The sequence below is a fragment of the Bos indicus genome, chromosome X (assembly GCF_029378745.1).
Source record: "Bos indicus isolate NIAB-ARS_2022 breed Sahiwal x Tharparkar chromosome X, NIAB-ARS_B.indTharparkar_mat_pri_1.0, whole genome shotgun sequence".
Classification (NCBI taxonomy): domain Eukaryota; kingdom Metazoa; phylum Chordata; class Mammalia; order Artiodactyla; family Bovidae; genus Bos; species Bos indicus.
The window spans coordinates 102,889,250-102,909,063 of record NC_091789.1 but is presented as its reverse complement, the minus strand read 5'-3'; the positions used below and the strand labels follow the sequence as shown (position 1 = coordinate 102,909,063).

The 19,814-nt window shown below is 42.2% G+C and overlaps 1 protein-coding gene across 2 annotated transcripts in view; it reads left to right on the top strand.

The window, feature by feature from the left end:
- Positions 1-19,814, top strand: part of ZC3H12B (zinc finger CCCH-type containing 12B) — a 605,593-nt gene that overhangs the window by 520,202 nt on the left and 65,577 nt on the right. Inside the window, exon 1 of one of the 2 annotated variants that reach the window (XM_070784198.1) lies at positions 7,070-7,313. The exons of the other annotated variant lie outside the window; for it this stretch is intronic. The gene's annotated coding sequence lies outside the window, so the exon portion shown is untranslated. Of the gene's footprint in view, positions 1-7,069; positions 7,314-19,814 lie in introns of those variants that run through there. 2 annotated transcript variants of the gene reach the window in all.

Here is a 19,814-nt window from a genome sequence, read left to right as displayed (position 1 = left end):
GATTGATCCTTTGATCTTTATGTAGTGTCCTTCTTTGTCTCTTTTCACAGCCTTTGTTTTAAAGTCTATTTTATCTGATATGAGTATTGCTACTCCTGCTTTCTTTTGGTCTCTATTTGTGTGGAGCATCTTTTTCCAGCCCTTCACTTTCAGTCCATATGTGCCCCCTGTTTTGAGGTGGGTTTCTTGTAGACAACATATATAGGGGTCTTGTTTTTGTATCCATTCAGCCAGTCTTTGTCTTTTGGTTGGAGCTTCAACCCATTTACGTTTAAGGTAATTATTGATAAGTATGATCCCGTTGCCATTTACTTTATTGTTTTGGGTTCGAGTTTACACATCCTTTTTGTGTTTCCTGTCTAGAGAAGATCCTTTACCATTTTTTGGAGAGCTGATTCGGTGGTGCTGAATTCTCTCAGCTTTTGCTTGTCTGTAAAGCTTTTGATTTCTCCTTCATATCTGAATGAGATCCTTGCTGGGTACAGTAATCTGGGCTGTAGGTTATTTTCTTTCATCACTTTAATTATGTCCTGCCATTCCCTCCTGGCCTGAAGAGTTTCTATTGAAAGATCAGCTGTTATTCTTATGGAATCCCTTTGCATGTTATTTGCTGTTTTTCCCTTGCTGCTTTTAATATTTATTCTTTGTATTTGATCTTTGTTAATTTGATTAATATGTGTCTTGGGGTGTTTCACCTTGGGTTTATCCTGTTTGGGACTCTCTGGTTTTCTCAGGCTTGGGTGATTATTTCCTTCCCCATTTTAGGGAAGTTTTCAACTATTATCTCCTCAAGTATTTTCTCATGGTCTTCCTTTTTGTCTTCTTCTTCTGGGACTCCTATGATTGGAATGTTGTGGCGTTTAACATTGTGCTGGAGGTCTCTGAGATTGTCCTCATTTCTTTTAATTCTTTTTTCTTTGTTTGTCTCTGATTCATTTATTTCTACTATTCTATCTTCTACTTCACTAATCCTATCTTCTGCCTCCATTATTCTACTATTTGTTCCCTCCAGAGTGTTTTTAATTTCATGTATTGCATTATTGATAATATACTGACTCTTTTTTATTTCTTCTAGGTCCTTGTTAAACCTTCCTTGCATCTTCTCAATCCTTGTCTCCTGGCTATTTATCTGTGATTCCATTTTGATTTCAAGATTTTGGATCATTTTCACTATCATTATTCAGAATCTTTATCAGGTAGATTCCCTATCACTTCCTCTCTTGTTTGGTTTGTTGGGCATTTATCCTGTTCCTTTATCTGCTGGGTATTCCTCTGTTTCTTCATCCAATTTATATTGCTGTGTTTGGGGTGGCCTTTCTGTATTTTGGCAGTTTGTGGAGTTCTCTTTATTGTGGAGTTTCCTTGATGTGGGTGGGGTTCTATGAGTGTCTTGCCAAGGTTTCCTGGTTAGGGAAGCTGGTGTTGGTGTTCTGGTGGGTGGCGGTGGACTTCTTCTCTCTGGAGTCCAATGAAGTGTCCAGTAATGAGTTATGAGATGTCAATGGGTTTGTAGTGACTTTGGGTAGCCTGTATATTGAAGCTCAGGGCTGTGTTCCTGTGTTGCTGGAGAATGTGCATGGTATGTCTTGCTCTGGAACTTGTTGGCCCTTGGGTGGTGCTTGGTTTCAGTGTAGGTACGGAGGCGTTTGATGAACTCCTTTCGATTATTGTTCCCTGGAGTCAGGAGTTCTCTGATGTTCTCAGGATTTGGACTTAAGCCTCCTGCTTCTGGTTATCAGTCTTATTTTTACAGTAACCTCAAGACTTCTCCATCTATACAGCACCGTTGATAAAACATTTAGGTTAAAGATGAAAAGTTTCTCCACAGTGAGGGACACCCAGAGAGGTTCACAGAGTTACAAGGAGAAGAGAAGAGGGAGGAGGGAGTTAGAGGTGACCCGAATGAGATGCAGTGGAATCAAAAGAGGAGAGACCAAGCTAGCCAATAATCACTTCCTTATGTGCGCTTCTCAGTCTCGACTGCTCGTAGATGTTCACGGAGTTATACAGAGAAGACAAGGGGGAGGAAGGAGACGGAGGTGGCCAGGAAGATAAAGTGAAGTGAAGTTGCTCAGTCGTGTCTGACTCTGCGAACTCATGGACACCAGACTCCTCCGTCCATGGGATTTTCTAGGCAAGAGTACTGGAGTGGGTTGCCTTTACCTTCTCCAGGGAACTTCCCAACACAGGGATCGAACCCAGGTCTCCTGCATTGTAGACATATGCTTTACCGTCTGAGCCACCAGGGAAGTCTAGGAAGATAAAGGGGGGGAATCAAAAGGAGAGAGACAGACCCTATCAGTAATCTGTTCCCTAAGTGTTCTCCACCATCTGGAACACACAAAGAGATTCACAGACTTGGGTAGAAAAGAGAAGGGTGAGGGAGTAGATAGAGGTGACCTGGTGGAGAAAAAGGAGAGTCCAAAGGGAGAGAGAGCAGTCAAGCCAGTAATCCCGCTCCCAAGTAAAAATAGGTACTGAAGGTTGGGTTCTTAAAGGTACAAAATTGATAACAAATACCAAAAAGCAAAGATTAAAAATCTAGAGTAGAGGTTGGATTTTCAAAAATACAATATTAAATTAAAGAAAAAAAGAAAAAAGTCAGAAAATTATAAATATATATATATATATAAAGTTTGCTTTAAAAAATAGGGTCTCTCTCTCTCTCTCTCTCTCTTTTTTTTCTTTTTTTGCAAAGTAATCAGTTCAGTTCAGTTCAGTCGCTCTGTGACCCCGTGAGTCACAGTATGCCAGGCCTCCTTGTCCATCACCATCTCCCGGTGTTCATTTAAACTCAACTCCATCGAATCAGTGATGCCATCCAGCCATTTCATCCTCTGTCATCCCCTTTTCCTCCTGCCCCCAATCCCTCCCAACATCAGAGTTTTTTCAATGAGTCAACTCTTCGCATGAGGTGACCAAAGTACTGAAGTTTCAACTTTAGCATCAAGAGTCTTCTCCAACACCACAGTTCAAAAGCATCAGTTCTTTGGTGCTCAGCTTTCTTCACAGTCCAACTCTCACATCCATACATGACCACTGGAAAAACCATAGCCTTGACTAGATGGACCTTTGTTGGCAAAGTAATGTCTCTGCTTTTCAATATGCTGTCTAGGTTGGTCATAACTTTCCTTCCAAGGAGTAAGCATCTTTTAATTTCATGGCTGCAGTCACCATCTGCAGTGATTTTTGAGCCTGCAAAAATAAAGTGACACTGTTTCCACTGTTTCCCCATCTATTTCCCATGAAGTGATGGGACCAGATGCCATGATCTTCGTCTTCTGAATGCTGAGCTTTAAGCCAACTTTTTCACTCTCCTCTTTCACTTTCATCAAGAGGCTTTTGAGTTCCTCTTCACTTTCTGCCATAAGGATGGTGTCATCTACATATCTGAGGTTATTGATATTTCTCCAGGCAATCTTGATTCCAGCTGTGCTTCTTCCAGCCCAGCATTTCTCATGATGTTCTCTGCATATAAGTTCAATAAGCAGGGTGACAATATACAGCCTTGACATACTCTTTTTCCTATTTGGAACCAGTCTGTTGTTCCATGTCCAGTTCTAACTGTTGCTTCCTGACCTGCATATAGGTTTCTCAAGAGCCATAGTAGGTTATAAAAATGAAAATTAAAAGAGTAACAGAGGACTTAAAATTTTTTAAAAAAAATTAAAAAATGATAGTAAAAATAGTAAAAATATATCTAGGACTTTCTCTGGTGTTGTTGTGGGTAGTATGGGGTCAGTTCATTTTTGGCTAGTTCATTGGTCCAGCTTATATTTCTCAGGATCTATAGACCCCTTCCTATGTAGCCTGTACTAACTACAGGGTTTTAATATATTGGACCTGTCACTTCCAAGATGGTTCCCTCTGTTTTAGCTTCTTCTATTTGCTGGTCTCTTCAGTGTCTGATTTCCACCCTGACACAGGAGGGCAATGGTGGACACTTTTTTAGGCTCACTTGTTCAGTCACGCTGTGGGGAGGGACGGACACTGCAAACAAATAACACTGGCGGGTGGAGCACCTTTACTATCACTATTCTGAATTCTCTTTCAGATAGATTGTTTATTTCCACTTCATTTATTTGGTCTTGTGAGTTTCTACCTCACTCTTTCATTTGTGCTCTATTTCTCTGTCTTTTCATCATTTTTTTTTTTTCTAACTCGCTCCACTTGAGTTCTCCTTTTCCCAGATTTTATGGTTGTATTCCTTCTTCCTTTTGGTTTTTGCCCGTGGAGGGAAATGTTGATTGGGTGATTTGTGTTGATTTCTTGTTAAGGGTGACTTGTTTCTGTGTTCTAGTGGGAGGAAATCAAGCAAGTCAAGAAGTAATTACAGAAATAATGAGATATACACACATACTTCCACACATACAGTTATAACCAAAGTGTTCAACAGAAAAGGGTACAAGAGATTGGCTTAACGAACAGGGAAAACCAAAAGAAACACAAAGAGGAAAACTCCACAGCACCACAAAAGGCTAATATGAAGGTGGGAATATGTAGGGGGAATAAACAGTGTGATTTATAAGAAAAAAGAAAAAAAAATCTTAAACAGATTTTTTTAACAAGCAAAACAGAGAGGAAAACTCCATAGCACGACAAAAGGCTAATGTGAAGGTAGAAATATGTAGGGGAAGTAAACAGTGTGATTTATAAGGAAAAAAAGGGGGAAAAAAAAAAAGACGGTTCTCCAGGTCATACTCCTTGGTTATGGATGGAGGCTGCCCCTGTCGCTTGGGTTGGGTTAGTGTTCTGTTATATTTTCCTGGTTGGGGGAGCTCGTGCCTGTGTTCTGGTTGATGGAGCTGGATCTCATCTTTCTGAAGGGCAGTGCAGTGTCCAGTAGTAGGTTTTGGTGTGTCTATGGGTTCAGTATGCCTTTGGGCATTCCTTCTGGCTTTGGCAGTGTTAGATGTGTCTATTTCCACAGGCACTTTAAAGTGACCCTCTCAGCATATATTCACTGCCGCCAGCCCCCTACTTGTTTCTGTGATCATTGTCAATGCTTCTGTTCTCCTATCCTGCCCTGCACTGCTGGACAAAACTTGCCAGGTAGGGGCTTTTGTCGGAGAAGGCAATGGCATCCCACTCCAGTACTCTTGCCTGCAAAATCCCATGGGCTGAAGAGCCTGGTAGACTGCAGTCCATGGGGTCGCTAAGAGTCGGACATGACTGAGCGACTTCACTTTCACTTTTCACTTTCATGCATTGGAGAAGGAAATGGCAACCCACTCCAGTGTTCTTGCCTGGAGAATCCCAGGGACGGGGAAGCCTGGTGGGCTGCCATCTGTGGGGTCGCACAGAGTCGGACACGACTGAAGCAACTTAGCCGCAAGGGGCTTTTGTGGATCTTTTCTGTGCCCTCTACATTACTGAGACTTTTGTGGGCTTCCCTCAGCCGCCTGAGCTCACCCTCTATGTTGCGGGGCTTGTGTGCACTTGTCTCACTTCCTGAGGCAAGCCCTCTGTGTCAAGGGGTTTATGTGCATTTTTTTTTGTCTCAAGCAAACGAGACAATACAAGTCTTTCAGCTGTGCCACGAAGGTTGTTAGCACTACTTAAGTTTGTATGCTTCCCCTCTCTCAGCACCCCAGGCCCCCACTTTGTGCCACAAGTGTGTGTGCTCCTGGGGTTTGTATGCCATGCCACACTAGGCTACCTGGGCCCACTCTCTGTACTGCAAGTGTTGTGTGTGCTGGCTAGGATTGTGTGCCTACTCATTCTTGGTTCCCTGAGGCTGCCATCTGGTCGGTGCCATAGTCTGAGAGCTGTTAATCGGCTAAGAAGTGCAGCTTTCTCTGTTTTCTGCTCTCTAAGTCCCTCTTTTGCCCAGTTTGCTGAGACTCCACAGTGCCCCCTTGGGCCCACCGGTGAGGGAGCTTCCCTGTGCACCAGAACTTCCCCTGTTTAAGGACTCCCTCCCTTCCTTGGTGCACATGCTCCTGCCCAGAAGTTCACCATCTTTTCCCTTTTTATGTCTCCATCCTCTCTCCTACCTCATTTTAGGGAGCTTAGCCTGTCCCCCTGGAGGCTGGGGGTCTTCTGCTGTCACCTAGAGGTTGCTTTGTAGGAGTTTAATGAGTTTTTGATATATATGTGGGAGTGCTGGCAATCTTCCCATCTTACCCCTGCACCATCTTCTTCCACCTCCAAGTCTCTGCTTTTTATATGCTGTCTAGGTTTGTCATAGCTTCTCTTCCAAGGAGCAACTGTCTTTTAATTTTATGGCAGTAATCACCATCTACAGTGATTTTGAGCCCAAGAAAATAAAGTCTGTCACCGTGTTCATAGTTTACCATCTATTTGTCATGAAATGATGGCATTGTCCCAGAAGTCTCTGAGGTTGTCTTCATTTCTTTCCATTCTTTTTTTCTCCTTTCTGCTTCATTTATTTCCATGATTCCATCTTCCAACTCGCTTATCCTCTCTTCTGCCTCAGTTATTCTAGTGTTGGCTCCCTCCAGAGTGTTTTTCATCTCAGTTATTGCATTGTTCATTATTGATTGACTCTTCTTTATTTCATATAGGTCCTTGTTAAACATTTGTTGCATCTTCTCAATCCTTGTCTCTAGTTTATTCATCTGTAACTCCATTTTGTTTTCAAGATTTTGAATTCTTTTTCAGGTAGACACCCTATCTTTTGTTTGGTTTGGTGGGTTTTTATCACGTTCCTTCACCAGCTGAATAGTTCTATGCCTTTTCATTTTGTTTAGATCCCTGTGTTTGGGGTGCCCTTTCTGCATACAGGAAGTTCATGGTTTCTCTTAATTGTGGAGTCTGCTCCCTTTGGGTGGGGTTTGGACTAATGGCTTGTCAAGGTTTCCTGGTTTGGGGAGCTTGTGTCTGTGTTCTGGTATGTGGAACTAGATCTCTTCTCTTTAGAGTGCAATGAAGTGCCCAGTAGTGTCTATGGGTTTATCATGGTGTTGGGCAGCCTGTCTTTTTTATGTTCAGGGTTTTGTTCTTGTTTTGCTAGAGAATTATTGTGGTGTGTCTTGCAGTGGATCTTGTTGGTTCTTGGGTCGAGCTAAAAGTCGTATGGCGACTTTTAGGTGAGCTCTTATCTATTAATGTTTCCCGGAGTCCAGAGTTCTCTGATGTTCTGAGTCCTGGTGTTAAATCCCCTCACTCTGGCTTTTGGTCCTTCTCTTATAGTAGCCTCAAGACTTCTCCATCCGTACAGCATAGAAGATAAAAGCCCTAGATTTATTGGTGAAACAATTCTCCACAGCCAAGAACACCAAGAAAGCTTCACAGAATTATATAGACAAGAGAAGGAGGAGGGAGATGGAAGTGACCCGGAGGAGAAAAGGGTAAGTCAAAAGGGGAGAGAGCAATCTAGCCAGTAATAAAATCCTTAAGTGCTCTCCACAGCCCGAAACACCCAGAGAGATTCACAGAGTTACGTAGAGAAGGAAGAGGAAGGAGGTAGAGGTTACGTGGAAGAGAAGAGGGAGAGTCAAAAGGGGAGAGCACAATCTCGCCAGTAACTTAATCCCTAAGTGAAAATGGATACTGAAGATTAGATTTTTAGAGGTACAAAATTGATAACAAATATCAAAAAGCAAACGTTAGAAACCTAGAATAGAGGTTAGACTCTCAAAATACAATATAATAAATAAAAAACATAATCAATCATAATAATTTTTAAAATACATGGTATTTGTTTTTTTATAGAGTTTTTTTGGAAAGGTAATAGTAGGCTATAAAAATGAAAGTTAAAGGAACAGTAAAGAACTAAATTTAAAATATATATATATTTAAAAGTGATAATAGTAAAAATATATCTAGGAATTTCTCTGGTGCTGTTGTGGGCAGTGTGGGGTTATTTCAGCATCAGATAGTCCCTTGTTCCAGCTTGTGCTTGTTCTCAAGATCTATAGGTGCCCTCAAATATCTCCCATATTAAATGCAGGATTTTAATCTGTTGCACCTGTTATTTCCAGAGTGCTCCCCCCTTATTTTGGCTTCCTCTGTTTGCAAGTCTCTTCAGTGTCTAATTTGTGGCCTGATGCAATGGGGGCAAAGGTGACCACTTACTAGGCTCACTTGTTCAGTTGTGTGGTAGGAAGGGAGGTACACTGCAAACAAATACTGCTGGCATGTGTGGGGAGTGCTCACAGTGGATGGACCACACTGGGTTTGCCACAGCCCAAGGCGGTGTGTGCTTCCCAGATCTGCACTGCTTAGTCTCCAGGGTGCCCTGCAAGGGCACTGCTCCATGTGGGCCCTGCATTTCATGCACTTCCCAGGTCTACACTGCCCAGGTCTTTGGGTGCTCCACAAGGGCACAGACGCAGATGTGTTGTGCATTTTGTACCCTTCCCAGGTCCAAGCAGCCCAGGCAACCAGATGCTTTGTGAACACACTGTCCCAGGTGGGCCATTTGTCTTATTCACCTGCCCAGTCCCCACCACTTGGTTTCCCAGATGTGCTGTGAGAGCAGAATTCCAGGTGTGCCATGTGTCTCCTCTTGGGAGCTGATCTCAGGTTGTGACAATCCTCACAGATGTCAACTGTCAAGGTGCTCAGAAAAAGGAGGTTAGCAACTGGGACCCTGCTCACAGTTTGGTGTAAGATGCAGTCGCTGGGGCCAAGATTGCAGCAGCCCCTTGTCTTCCGGCTCTGGCTGTCACATGTCTGCTTCTCTGCCTCCGGGGAGGGAGGGCTCTCCTTTGGTATTTGCTCAATCCCTTGTTCTGTGAGCACACCAAGGGTCACCATTTGGCGATAGAGCCTTTCTTGGGAGAGGTCTTTTTATGTCTCTCTGCTGATTCCACGGTTTGGGTGGTTATCTCATATTAGCTCCCTCAGATTGTCCTCAGGGCATTCAGGCCCAGTCCATACCCTAAGGACCAATGATGCAACCCATGCCTCTCTGCCCAATCCCCACTCTCTGGTGGTGGACGTGAGCATCCAGGCCACTTCTCCACTGGCAGTTTCAGTTAGGCATTTATTCTGTATTCTTTTTATTTTTCTTCCTCCTGGTTATGTTGCCCTCTGAGACTCCAAAACTCCCCACAGACATGCCTGTGAGAGAGTTTCCTACTGTGTGGAGACTTCTCTTCCTTCCTGACTCCCTCCCCAAGACAGGTCTCCATCCCTAAACTTTTGTCTGAGTTTTTGTCTTTTATAGTTTGTCCTACAGCCTCTTGAAGAAATTGGGCTGCCTTTCTGGGTGTCTGGTGTCCTCCACCAGCGTTCAGAAGTTGTTTGTGGAAGTTGCTCAACATTGAAATGATCTTTTGATGAATTTTTGGGGGAGAAAGTGGCTTCCCCATCCTGTTCCTCTGCCTCTTGGCACCGCCCCCTACTGTCAGAAAGATTTATTCCTAGGTACTTTTTAAAAATTATTTATTGCTTTAAATTGGAGCATAATAGCTTTACAATGTGCTGGTTTCTGCAGTACAACAATGCAAATCAGTCACAACTATATATATAGTTATATGTATAAATATAGTCATAACTATATCTATCTATACACACACATATAGATATACATAACAACCCTCCCTCTTGAGCCTCCCTCCCACCTCCATATTCCACAGAGCAGGGAGCTGGGCTCCCTGTGTTATATAGAAGCTTCCCACTAGCTATCTATTTTACACATGGTAGTGTATATATGTCAGTGCTGCTCTCTGAGCTCATCCCACATTCTCCTTCCCCACCGTGTCTGTAAGATATTTCCATGAGGAAAAAAAAAAACATTGGTTAGCCCAAGATTTGAGATAAAGTTAAGTTCAGGAAGAACCAGGTGTCATCATGACAACACACTATTTTAAAAGAAAAGAAAAGAAAAAAGTCTGTCCCTTGCAGCTTTATTTCCTCCTGCTGCTTGGGAACCTCTGGCCTCCCTACCAAGGCTATTAACATTCTCATTTCTCCATTTTCTTTTAGAATTCTGTTGCCAAGGGAAAGGGGTGACATTCTCATTCCATGACTGCTTCTGAGATGGTAAGGGGTGTCGTCCTTAAATTGTTGAGGCAACATATTCTCCTAACCCTCATATTTAGGTTCTCTGATCCAGGGGCCCCAAGTAATAGTTGGAAGAGGTGGCTGTGGCACTTGTAAGAGCCTGAACAATGTTTGTAACTTAAAAGCCTTCATGTAGCTAGAAACAAATCCAGCTACACAGTTATAGATGTAGGGAGCAAACAGCAAGAACAGAACAATCAGAAAAATTAAAAGCCACATTATGTTGATAGTTAAGGTAGAAAGTGTTACAACAGTCCATTTTAGGATTGTTAGATGTCATCAGATCCATAAGAGGCATCACATATGATTGTTGTTGGTGAAGGTAGTCGCAGACTTGGAGAATGTCCTTTGCCTGAAGTGGAGATGTCCACCATGGGAAGCCTTCCATCGATGAAGAGGGGGAGCACTCTGGAGACCCAGCAATTAGACCTGATTGTGGAATACGGCTTAGGAATGGGCCCAGGACAGGAAAGCATTGTCTTGTGAGTCAAACGGCAGACTCGGGATTTTTGGAGTCAGTAGTAGGCCCTCATAGATTAGCAGGTCCATCTGAAAATTGAAAAAGTAAAAGCATAGAGAATAAAGACATAAAATGACATCACTTAGTTTGGGTCAAGATGTACCCACAAATCAATTTCTGGCACGTTGACAGCTGTGGGAGAAGAAAGAATATCCTGGTAAGGGCTTTCCCAGAGGGGCTTGAGATATTGTCCCACAGATCCCAATGTCTTTATAAGGATCTCGGTTCCTGGGTCAAAGAGCAGCTTGTTTAACTCAGAGGCTGGGTCAGGAGTTACCTCCCTGAGTTCCTGTAAGGTCCCTGCTGAAAAGCTAAAAGTTGAATTACATAGTTAATTCCAAGGCTTTAGGAAAACTTGTGTAAGCCTTTAAGAATTTTTCATTGAGCACTTTCAGGAATTATGAATTAACTGTCCTCAGACTGTAATCACCCTTTATCTTTGCTCCTTTTTCAAATATTGCTTTAGTTTTCCTCAGTACACTGTGGTTTTTCCTGTTCAACAGGACCTGTCCAGACCAAGGGCATCTGTAGTGAAGGAGGTTTTTAGTAAAGGGCCTCTTTTCTGACTTGGCAGTCATTCAGCTGATTACCCTCGGCTGCTTTACTCCCGGCCCTTCTGTGCCCTTTGCAATGTATAACAGCTATTTTTTTAAGGGAAATATACAGCCACCAAGAGTTGGACTGTGAAGAAAGCTGAGCGCCAAAGAATTGATGATTTTGAGCTGTGGTGTTGGAGAAGACTCTTGAGAGTCCCTTAGACTGCAAGGAGATCCAACCAGTCCATTCTAAAGGAGATCAGCCCTGGGTGTTCTTTGGAAGGACTGATGCTAAAGCTGAAACTCTAGTACTTTGGCCATCTCCTGCGAAGAGTTGACTCATTGGAAAAGACTCTGATGCTGGGAGGGATTGGGCATTACCAAAACAATAGTAGCAATTACCCTTAAGCAATGTGGCCATAGACTTTATTTTTCCAGTAACAAAGAAGCTAAACTCTGATCCTATGGGGAAGCTCAAAGCTGGAGACTGCAAGAGAGCAGTTTGACGAGCCTTAAAAGTCTTTTGAGTCTCTGGAGACCAAAAAGTTTGGGCTTGTTGAGTTTCAGTTATAAGTTTATATAAAGGTTCCAGGCAAGTTCTCCATAACCCAGAATCCAAATGTGACAATAGCCTGTGATGCCTCAAAATCTCAACTGTCTTAAAGTCATAGGTAAGGGATGATTTATTATAGGCTTAATTCTCTTGATGCCTATGGCCCTCATCCCTTCTAGAAAATAAAGCATTTTTCAAATCAGTGACTGAAAAATATTTGGCTAGTTCAAGATTTCAGAAAACAGAGTATAAAGATTAGGCTCAATGGGGTGCAAAAGAACCACAGCTTCATTTATTATTTGTAAAACTTGAAGTAGTCTCCACTTATCATTTGACTTTTTTTATACCTAAAATAGGAGTGTTGCATGGAATGTTACAGGGAATTAATAGCCTCTGATTCTTTAAATTCTCAATGGTGGGTTTTAACCCTTTCTTAATCTCGGTTTCAGTGGATTCTGTTTTTGATGTGGTAGTAGGTAAGGGTCTTTGAGTTTGATAGTGACAGGAATAGCATTTTGTGCTCAACCCATAGTTTTTCCATCAGCCCACACTCTAGGATTTACAATTAATGGGAGAGACAGAGAGGGATCCTTATTCATGAAAACAGTGGCATGGACCTTGTTCAGTATGTGCCTACCCATAGGCAGGAGGGAGACTCTGGTATGATCAGAAACTCATGTGAAAATAGCAGAGTCCCAGTTGCAGCTTAGAGGACAACTGTAATAATAATGTTTGGCTCATCCAGACAGTCCCATTACAGAAATAGATTGGGGAGAAAGTGGGCCAGCATCCTCAGTAAGCATAGAGTAAGTTGCCCTGGTGTCTAAAAAGAAATTGATTGATTCACCCCCACAATTATCAATACCCAGGGTTCCTCAACTATAATTAGGATGGGAGCTTGAGTGGGGACCCCCGGGCACCTTCAGTTCTGATTGTCTTGAGAGTCAGAACCCTGAGGCCTACACCTCAGAGGATAGTCTTTTCTCTTATGTTCCTTTGCAGACTGGACATGGAACTGGTGGCAGCTTAGACACGTCAGAGTAATCCTGCTTGAGGTGCCCCTTATTTCCACAGTAACAGCAACTCCATTTGTTTTCACCTGGGTCCTCTGGGCATTTTTCTCTGGCTGTTTCAGAGTGGATCTGAAAGGCATTGTTAGGGTTTCGGTCTTTCCTTGTCTTTTTCTGCCTCTTCTCCTCCTCCTCCCTGCCACAATAAGCTGAGCCAGTTGCACAGGTTATCTAAGACTGATTTGGTCTGTACACCTGTTTTAGTAGCTTACAGCTGATATCGAGCTGAATAAATGAGAAATCTACCTTTTAAGATTGTTCTTCCCTCTGCCTTTTAGGGATCGACATCAGTAATTTGTAGAGAACCTCCCATAATTTACCAGGGGTATCCTTCTCTCTTGTTCTGTTTGCCAACTTGGCATAGTTTAAAGTCTTAGTGCACACTTTCTTGAGTCCTTCAAGAACACATCTGACAAAGTGATTCTGGTCTCCATCTTCCTTTAGTGTTGTTATAGTCCCTGTCTGACTCTGTTGTGGGGAGTGTCTGATTCCCAGTAGGGAAGACAGCTATCTCACCCTCTCCCTTTTCTGCTGATTCATTATCAAGCCATTCATCTCCATAGGCAACAGCTTTTCCCCAAAACTCAAATTTTTGAGTCAGGAGTTAGCATCTGTCCCAAGACATACATGACATCTCGCCAAGTAAGGTCATAAAGTAGTTTGTCCCATAAAGGCTTCTATATATATATAGTCTTGACCACAATTGGGACTTTTGAATTTCTACTGAGACTGTGGTAAGCCCTCCTGGAAGGGTGTAATGACTCTCAGCCTGTTCAGTTGGGAGCCCTGGATACAGGGGCAAAATAAGAGGACAGGAGGGAGCTGAAGGTTTCACACCCAAATCTGTACCCTTAGCACGTAAGTCTGGCATGTCTTGCAGAGAAACAAAGAGTAACACATATGGTACTTCTACCCATTTTTCCTGTTTTCTATAGAACCGGTATAACTGTGAAACAATACTATAATTAAGAGACCCTTCAACCAGCCAGAATTCTCCATCTTCCAAAGAACACTGTGGCCGTTCAGTATCACAGAAGATCAGGCATGTCTTTTTTAAACTCTGGGGATCAAACTTGTCCCATATTTTTTTAAAAAATACACTTTAAAGTAGGTGGTTCTGGAACTGCTAGCTCCCATTTTTAAGGGAGAAAAAAGCAGCATCTACAGCCGTGGCTTTTTTCTGCCAGAGGCGTCCCTCCCTGCTCTATATTGGGGTGGAGACAGACTTTCCACCAAAGCTTTCCCTCCCTGGTTGAACTTAGTCTGTCCCTTACTGACACAGGTGCCTTACTCATCCCTCCTGGTTCTACAACCAAGGCAGGGTGGAGATGCAGCATGGGTAGACCTGATGGCATCCCAGACTGATGTCCAGTTCCTCACCATTAATACCTTTGTCTGATTTCTGCTCTTCCTCTGATGCCACCTGGAGTAAACAGAGTAGCCTTTCTGAATGCCTCCCAAGCTAAGACTACTGAGAGGGTAACAGGCAGGAAGGCCAGGGGTCTCCAAATGTAGGAAATAGGCTGCAAGTATCAGACATTTTTTTCTCTCTCTTAAGCGGCAGGAGGAAACAAACTAGTGTTATATTTTTTCCCCTTCTCTACACAAATTAAAAAGAGGTTTCTCTTAAAATTCTGTGTTGCCATAATGACACCTGGCTCCACCTGAACCTAATTTTTCTCAAACCTTGAGCTAACCAATGCATTTTTCTTATGGAAATGTTTGTCATAAGTTATGTTAATGTACTATGCATTTACCCTAGACTCTGTCTTGAGTCAGTTCTGCCTAAAGGCTCCTATCCAACTTGACAAACCGGTATGTTATACTCATGCATTGTTCTCCTAATCTATGTTAATGAAACTATATATTTGTATGGAAATCTGTCTTTCTTCAAGATTCATGTCAATCGTTTTATGGCCCAGGATGACTCACCTTGTGTCAATGTTATCTCAAAATGTATGTTGTGGGTGAGGGGCCTGGTGCCATTCTCTGAGTTTTGAGATATTTCCTTTCTTTAATTAGCAGCCTGCTAGTAGCTATATAACACTTGTCTAAAGACTAGCAAGAGGGTACTCTTTCTGCCCCCTTCTGATGTCTATGTCATAAGATTTCTATATCTCTTTTATACTTCAATAAAACTTTATTACACAAAAGGTCTAAGCGATCAAGCCTTGTCACAGGCCCCAGATTTAATTCTTCTGCTCCAGAGGCCAAGAATCCCGTCGTCTTTTGTGGTTCAGCAACAACTTTTCACTACTAGGGGAAGTATCCATCTTCCGTGTTCTTGTGCACATTCTTGAGTACAGTCCTGACCACAGTAGAAGTGGTGAGTCATAAAGGGGTGAACAACAACCAAGATGTCCCTTCTGAGAGTAGCAAAAGGGGTGAAGGGCTGGCCAGTTAGGAAAATGTGATTTTTGTCCTCAAACTATTAAGGCAAATCCATCCAATTCATTGCCTCAGATTCCACAGAAACAATATCTAAGGAGTTGAGACAAAAGCCACTAGAGAGTTTCCTCTGGTCCAGTAAGAACTAGTGCTACCAAAAGAAGAAGCCCATTGTACTTACAATCTGACTTGATCTTGGAATTCATAATCTGTGTCCTCAAAAACCGCATGGTCACCAGCAGTGCTTCTTTACACATAAATCAGAGGAACAGCAATGATAAAGACTCACTTTCACGTCGTTGGCCCCTGAGGCAGGCAGCCAAGAGAAAGACCTCTAGCGTTAAAGATGTTCCTGGAGCTAAAGCTCCTCCTCACTTCTGATCATGTTCTTATAATCTTTGGCTCATAACAAGGCTAGGCGCTTCCATACTTGAAGTCTAAGTAAAACTATATAGTAACAACATGGATTGCAAGTCCCTTGAAAGTCTATGATCTGACAGATTAGGTTACTAGTTCTAATTCCCAGGCAGTTGTGAAATGGTCAAAGAGAACAGAAAGTTTGAACAAGAAAGGGGAGTTTAGTCCACACCCTTCGTCCATCTCTGGCCGCTCCCCCAGAGGAGATGTTAGGTGCCTCTTGACATTACCATCCCCCAACAGGGTTTTTGCCATAAGCTATATGACATCAATTCAGAACCACAGATTAGGATACAACTCTTGCTTCACACTTGTTTGTGCATCTGTATCAATCAATCATACACACAGGCACACTGTAGAGTTAGCAAAGCAAAAACAAAACAAAACAAAAAAAAAGTGTTTACTAGGAGAACAAAGAACTAGAGCTCTGAGCATCTTTACCTTGTCCTGAAGAATCCCGTATGAGACCCCAAGATGAAAGGTTGCTGCCACAAGCCATAAACAATGCTGGGATTCTTGGTCTCCAGGAGAGAGCAATTCGATCAGGGCTAGTGATAAAGCTTGATTTCTCAGAGCTTTTTATGTAATAAAGTTTTATTAAAGTATAAAAGAAACAGAGAAAGCTTATGACATAGACATCAGAAGGGGACAGAAAGAGTGCCCCCTTGCTAGTTTTTACCAGGGAGTTATATACCTATTAGCAAGATGCTAATAAGAGAAATAGAGGAAAACAACAGAATGAGAAAGACTAGAGATCTCTTCAAGAAAATTAGAGATACCAAGGGAATATTTCATACAAAGATGGGTTTGATAAAGGACAGAGATGGAATGGACCTAACAGAAGCAGAAGATATTAAGAAGAGGTGGCAAGAATACACAGAAGAACTGTACAAAAAAGATCTTCATGACCCAGATAATCACAATGGTATGATCATTCACCTAGAGCCAGACATCCTGGAATGTGAAATCAAGTGGGCCTTAGAAAGCACCACTACAAACAAAGCTAGTGGAGGTGATGGAATTCCAGTTGAGCTATTCCAAATCCTGGAAGATGATGCTTTGAAAGTGCTGCATTCAATATGCCAGCAAATTTGGAAAATTCAGCATTGGCCACAGGACTGGAAAAGGTCAGTTTTCATTCCAATCCCAAAGAAAGGCAATGCCAAAGAATGCTCAAACTACCGCACAATTACACTCATCTCACACACTAGTAAAGTAATGCTCAAAATTCTCCAAGCCAGGCTTCAGCAATACATGAACCGTGAACCTTCAGATGTTCAAGCTGGTTTTAGAAAAGGCAGAGGAACCAGAGATGAAATTGCCAACATCTGCTGGATCATTGAAAAAGCAAGAGTTCCAGAAAAACATCTATTTCTGCTTTATGGACTATGCCAAAGCCTTTGACTGTGTGGATCACAATAAACTGGAAAATTCTTCAAGAGATGGGAATACCAGACCACCTGACCCACCTCTTGAGAAACCTATATGCAGGTCAGGAAGCAACAGTTAGAACTGGACATGAAACAACAGACTGGTTCCAAATAGGAAAAGGAGTACGTCAAGGCTCTATATTGTCACCCTGCTTATTTAACTTATATGCAGAGTACATCATGAAAAATGCTGGGTAGGAAGAAGCACAAGCTGGAATCAAGATTGCCAGGAGAAATATCAATAACCTCAGATATGCAGATGACACCACCCTTATGGCATAAAATGAAGAGGAACTAAAAAGCCTCTTGATGAAAGTGAAAGAGGAGAGTGAAAAAGTTGGCTTAAAGCTCAGCATTCAGAAAACGAAGATCATGGCATCTGGTCCCATCACTTCATGGGAAATAGATGGGGAAACAGTGGAAACAGGGTCAGACTTTATTTTTCTGGGCTCCAAAACCACTGCAGATGGTGACTGCAGCCATGAAATTAAAAGACGCTTACTCCTTGGAAGGAAAGTTATGACCAACCTAGATAGCATATTCAAAAGCAGAGACATTACTTTGCCAACAAAGGTCTGTCTAGTCAAGGCTATGGTTTTGTTGCAGGAAGGCGGACCCCTTCCAGGGCCCGAAACTGGGCTCTTGTCTAACACTCGGAAATGAATTGTCCAAGGAGACACCTGTGCTGACAAAGCAAGAGACTTTATTGGGAAAGGGTACCTGGGTGGAGAGCAGTAGGGTAAGGGAACCCAGGAGAACCGCTCTGTTGCATGGCTCACAGTCTTGGGTTTTATGGTGATGGGATTAGTTTCCACGTGGTCTTTGGGCAATCATTCCAATTCAGAGTCTCTCCTGGTGGCACATGCATTGCTCAGCCAAGATGGATGTTAGCAAGAGGGATTCTGGGAAGTGGACAGAGATGCGGTGTCTCCTTTTAACCTTTCCCAGACTCTTCCTGTTGGTGGTGGCTTATTTCCAGTAGTCATGTATGGATATGAGAGTTGGACTGTGAAGAAAGCTGAGCACGGACGAATTGATGCTTTTGAAGTGTGGTGTTGGAGAAGACTCTTGAGAGTCCCTTGGACTGCAAGGAGATCCAACCAGTCCATTCTAAAGGAGATCAGCCTTGGGTGTTCTTTGGAAGGAATGATGCTAAAGCTGAAACTCCAGTACTTTGACCACCTCATGTGAAGAGTTGACTCATTGGAAAACACTCTGATTCTGGGAGAGATTGGGGGCAGGAGGAGAAGGGGATGACAGAGGATGAGATGGCTGGATGGTATCACCAACTCAATGGATGTGAGTTTGAGTGAACTTTGGGAGTTGGTTATGGAGAGGGGGGCCTGGAGTGCTGCGATTCATGGGGTCACAAAGAGTTGGACACGACTGAGCGACTGAACTGAACTGAATAAGAGAAAGGAAATGCCTCAAAACAGAGAGTTGCACCAGGTCTCTCACCCACAACATGCATTTTGAAATAACACTGGCATAAAATGAGTCCTCTCAGGCCATAAAACAATTCACATGAATCTTGAAGAAAGGCAGATTTCCAAGCAAATATATAGTTCATTAGCATAGCTTAAGGAAGACATTTCCATGAGAAAAAAGCGTTGGTTAGCCCAAGGTTTGAGATAAAGTTAAGTTCAGGTGGAACCAGACATCATTGTGACAACAAAGAATTTTAAAAGAAAGGGGGAAAAAAGTCTGTCCCTTGCAGTTTTATTTCCTCCTGCTGCTTTGGTACGTCTGGAGCTCCCTTCTAAGGCTATTAACACTCTTATTAGGTATCCGTAAGTCCCTCTCAACCCATGTCTTCTCAGATCACAACTTGAAATTTAACAGCTCCATGAATAATAAAGGTGCTTAGGCATATATAGATAATTGATAATTTACTCTTCTCTTCTTGACTTGGGTACTGCTTGATGACTCTGTTCTACATGACTATCAGACTTCTTTGAACATTTCCAATGATTTTGACTCAGTAGATATGGCCAGATATTTCTGTCTCCATACAGGGTGTTGTTTGGCAGATTTTGTAAAAGATGAAGTGGGGTTTGTATCAGAACCTGACTGATATTAGAAATTCATTCTGTTGCAAATGCAAAATGAATGAATTGTATTTCATAATAAAAGGCTGGGGGAGGAGTGCATGAAGAAATGGAGTGAGCCAACTGAATGGTAAGGTTGAGATTTTTTCCCTTGGCAGAAATCCCTTGTCAGTCTTGAAAGCTTTTGCCTGCATTTGTTTCTCTCCTTTTTTAGATTCAAATGCAACTTTGCAATCATTTGTTTATTAAAAGCTCTTAACTTTTTAAAACAAATTACATCCAGTCCTATAATTTCTTCTGATTAATGTGATTTTTCCAATGTCAGTATTTGTGATATTTTTCTATAAATAATAATGAAAGATAAAAACTCATTTAAAAACCGGTTGTAAACAGCAGCTGGAACATCCTCTTCTACCTGGTCACCTCGCTTTTTCAACAAAAGCAACTATTTTCCTTTAGCCATCTTCACCAGTAATGTTAAGCATGAGCCATTAATTAAGGTATATTATCACATTAATCTTCATATATTTATAACTTTAAAAGTTTTTCCCTATTCAGTAAATTGTCACACTTTCTTTTCTTTTTTATCTTTATATTATTTTATTTTTTTAATTTTATTTTTAAACTTTACAATATTGTATTAGTTTTGCCAAATATCAAAATGAATCAGCCACAGGTATACCTGTGTTCCCCATCCTGAACCCTCCTCCCTCCTCCCTCCCCATACCCTCCATCTGGGTCATCCCAGTGCACCAGCCCCAAGCATCCAGTATCGTCACACCTTCTTTTAAAACTCATGTTCCCCTATACTTTTTAACAGTTAATCACGTGTTACATTTTGTAATTATGAACTATGTAATTATTTGATTATTGTCTA